This window comes from Crocuta crocuta, unplaced genomic scaffold (assembly GCF_008692635.1).
Source record: "Crocuta crocuta isolate KB4526 unplaced genomic scaffold, BGI_CrCroc_1.0 scaffold19, whole genome shotgun sequence".
In the NCBI taxonomy this organism is placed as follows: Eukaryota; Metazoa; Chordata; class Mammalia; order Carnivora; family Hyaenidae; genus Crocuta; species Crocuta crocuta.
In genome coordinates, this window is record NW_027551565.1 from 3,772,729 (window position 1) to 3,777,438 (window position 4,710).

Sequence of the window (4,710 nt, forward strand, 5' to 3'; positions counted from 1 at the left end):
GCCCTGAGCAGGGAGTCTTCCCCAAACTGTTATTCCAGGCTGTCCTCAACAGACTCTCATTGATTTATGTACACTTGTTTTATAAATCTTTTTTTTCAAATAAGGTTCCATCCAGAGAGCTTTGCTCATTGTTCCTTAAGAGGACCCTCAACCTCATCTTTGCTTAAAATTATTTCATCTGCTCAGGTAGCCTCCCTCACCGATTTTCTTTCCTTGCATAGGTTCTTCTCTGTCCTTAATGTCCAAATCTTTTCTGATACCACTGTAGTGGTATCTTCTTTTTTTTTTTTTTTTTTAGTATTTTATTTTTGAGAGAGAGATAGAGACAGCATGAGCAGGGGAGGATCAGAGAGAGAGGGAGGCACAGGATCTGAAACAGGCTCCAGGCTCTGAGCTGTCAGCACAGAGCCTGATCTGATGTGGGGCTCAAAACCACGAACCGTGAGACCATGACTTGAGCCGAAGTCGGACGCTCAACCGACTGAGCCACCCAGGCGCCCCTGTAGCGGTATTTTCTTAACTGCCCTGATCTCCAGTGATCTCTTCCTCTTCCTCGAGAGTGTGTATCAGCTAAATCACTAGTTCTGACACGTAGGGTAGGCAGGTAGTCATCAGTGAATGTCTCTGCACACTCCTCAACCAAGAGGGGAGCCATGTGGGGAGGGACTGAATCCTTCACCTCTTTGCTTCATCAAGATACAGAACTTGTCACTGGACAGTGAAAGATGCATATTGACATGGTAATCCATGCATGGTGATGACACCTAGTTGATTTAAGGGCAGATAATGTATGAAAGCGAAACGACAAAGAACAAATCCAAAATGATAGCTTGAGGTAATTGACACACTGAAAAGTATCCATTATGTAAAACAACAACAGCAACATCAATAACCACTGCCACAAAACTGTGGAAAATACAAATGTGCAAACCAAAAGATATTGACAAAAATGTTAAAAATTTAAGGTCTGGATTAATGGGACTTTTTTTCCTTCATGATTTCATGTATTTGTTTTCTCGTAGGTAAATTTGTGATCAGGCCATGATAGAAAAATAATGAGGTAGAATGACAAAACCGTTTTTCACTCTAAAAAGCCCAAGATATCTGAACGGAAACAAAGTTTTCACCCATTAATGTATTTTTAGAAAGACCTTCAGATTGCTTATTTTTCTCAGCCCCATCAGGCAAGGATGATTTCATGTAGAAGGCCCTCTGGCGTCTAATTCACTTCTTAGTTTTGCAAAGGTGAAGATGAATTGTTCTGTAACTCCATCTATAGAATACTTAACTGAGAACCGAATTAATTTAAATGTTTAATAATGGTATATTCCTTTTTCTTTTTCCTCTGGAATGAGGTAGGGGATATAGAAGCCTTTGACATAATGCCTGGCACATAGTGGGTGCTGAAAAAACGTTTGCCTTCCTTCTTTCTATAATATGTTAGATTTAAATGGCCATAAAATAAGAGTGTATAACATATTACTTTTGAAATCCTGTTTTATCAGAAGTCTGAAGCATGTATATTTCCTTTAGTGATATTACGACATTACTTCCTACTGCTGCTGGCTAGATGACCATCATAATGTGGCTGTCAATGCCTGTAAGCGTTTATTACAACTTTCAGAGTGGGTATCAACAGCTTGGGAAAGTCCCAGAAACAATAGTTGACTATGTGTGTTTTGTTAAGTTCAGGGGTAATTAACATACACAATTATATTAGTTTGAGGTGTACAATATGATTCAACAGTTCCGTTAACTTCTCAGTGCTCATCAAGATAAGTGTACTCTTAATCCCCTTTATTTCACCCATCCTCCCACCCATCTTCCTTCTGGCAACCACTAGTTTGTTCTCTGTATTTAAGAGTCTCTTTTATTATTTGTTCATTTGTTTTGTTTCTTAATTTCCACATATAAGTGAAATCATATGGTATTCATCTTACTCTGACTTATTTCACTTCATATTATAGCCTCTGGATCCATCCATGTTATTGCTAATGGGAAGGTTTCATTCTTTTTTATGGCTTAGTAATATTCCATTGTGTATGTAGGTGTGTGTGTGTATAAATATCTCTTCTCAATCCATTCATCATTTGATGGACAAATGGGTTACTTCTATAGCTTGGCTATTGTAAATAATGATGTGATAAACATCAGTGTGCATGTATCTTTTCAAATTCATGTTATTGTTTTTTGGGGGGAATAAATACCTAGTAAAGATATGGATCGTATAGTAATTCTATTAGTAATTCTTTAATTTTTCCACAGTGGCTGTACAAATTTGCATTCCCATCCAACAGTGCCCTAGGGTTTCATTTTTTTCACATTCTCACCAACACTTGCTGTTTCTTGTGTTCTTGATTTTAGCCATTCTGACATGTGTAAAGTGATCTCATTGTGGTAATTTTTATTTCCCTAATAATTAGTGATGTTGAACATCTTTTCATATGCCTGTTTGCCATCTGTAGGTCTTCCTTGGACAATATCTAAGTTCTCTACCCATTTTAATTGAATTACTTGGGTGTTTTGGTATTGAGTTGTAGGAGTTCTTTACATATTTTTTATATTAACCCCTTATTGGATATGTCATTTGCAAATATATTCTCCCATTCATTAGGTTGTCTTTTTGTTTTGTGGATGGTTTCCTTTGCTCTGCAGGAGCTTTTAACTTTGGTGTAGTCCCAATAGTTCAGTTTTGCTCTTGTTTCCCTTGTCTCAGAAGACCTATCCATACATGTCTCTGAAACTAATGTCCAAGAGATTACTGTCTGTTTTCCTCATTTCATGACTTAAAGTCTCCATTTAGGTTTTTAATCCATTTTGAGGGGTGTGTGTGTGTGTGTGTGTGTGTTTGTGTGTAGTGAAAGAAAATGGTCCAGTTTCATTATTTTGCATGTAGCTGTCCAGTTTTCCCAACACGATTTGAAAAGACTGTTTTTCCCCCTTTGTGTATTCTTGCCTCGTTTTTCATAGATTAGGTGGCCGTATAAGAGTGGGTTTACTTCTGGACTCTGTTCTGTTGAACTATGTGTCTATATTTTGTGCCAGTACCATACTGTTTTGATTACTATAGCTTTATAATATATCTTGAAATCTGGGATTGTGATACCATCTTCTTTTTCATGATGGCATTAGCTATTCAGGATCTATTGAGCATGTTTAAAAAAAAATTGTTACAAACACAAAGGATGACTGTGGGCAAAGATGGGGATGTTGATGACTGAATAAAATAACCAGAAGCATTGAATTCTAAATGTGAACACATTTGGGGAATATCTTAACCAATTTCTTATATTTTCCCCTTCCCATATGTACAAGAATGAAACTGGGCAGAAAATCCCAAATAAGTCTAAAACAACTCTTTAGATAACTTTAAAATAAAAAGTTTAAGGTATAAAAAAGCACGGTGTCATAACTAATTGACCAGTTTTTATTTTAATGGTATACAAAATGATAACGTGTCTTATGGTTAATGAAATCTTAAACTGACAAATATTTCTGACCAGCTTATTCTATTAGAAGGCAATGGCAGAAATACTCAAGGCTAATAATTGAGGAGGAATTAATGACATTTGTAAAAAAAAAAAAAAAAAAGAGAACATCTATCCCTGTTTTCCCCCAGCTCTATGTCCAAGTTCCAGACTAGCTTTTAGAAACTATCTACCACGAAGAGGCCTGAACAAAATCATCTGAACTGTGAATTTCTTAGTTTTCCACACCTGCTCACTATAGCACTATAGAACCTTACTTTGAAAGTATAAAGTGGTAGATAAATATGGAGACCTTCTGGATACATCTGATGTCACACGTTTCAAACTCAGGAGACCTTTACCTGCGGCTATGAGGACAGTTCAAGTGTTAATTGAAAAGCTTAACTGTCCTTTAATCATGTTTTTGTTTTGGACATGTGGCCAGTGATGTGAGACAATGCGTATTGAGTTTGTCCTCTGTTTCTTAGTGGGGGCTCTCTGGTGTAACTTTCTTCCAGAGAAGAAGGGTTGGTATCTGGAAGTTTCTTCTACTCAGCAGAGCCTCAAGCATTTCCAATTTGGCCTCTCAATCTTGCTTTCTGTTATTCTAAGCCCTGTTCCCACGCATATGTAGGCCCAGTGTTACCTTTAGGGCTGGTTCAATTTGTCAGAATATAATAAATCATTCTCCAAACCCAGACGTTAAGAATTTCTGATAAATAGCAAACTCTCATCCTAACAAGCTCTTGTAACCACAAATAACAGGCACATAAAGTGGCTTGCCATCTGTACACTTGTATGTTTGAAATTCTTCAGATAGTAGCAGATTCTTTACTGTTTTGAACGAATCCGGCTTTGCCTGGCTGCATAATTGAGTTTCCTGGCCCCCACTGGCTCTGGTTTCTGACAGCATATAAACCATAAAGTCTAAATGGACTCAGTAGAAAGCATTTGTTTTGACGTTACTTGTAAGAAATTGAGTTAATTAGAAGTGTGCCCAGTAATTGGGAAAAGATATTTTCTTGAGCATTAAGAATAAAGTGTTATGAAGTATTTTAACAAGTTGATAGCTACGAAGCTATGGGTGATTTAATTTTCCCAAATTTTTAGACTTTTAATATAGAATTTTCCCCCTCACTCATAATAAGAATAAAGCTTTTAAAAATACATAAAATGGCACTATTTATTTATTTTGCATTTTCTTAAGTTTGTTTATTTTTGAGAGAGACCGAGACTGCATGAG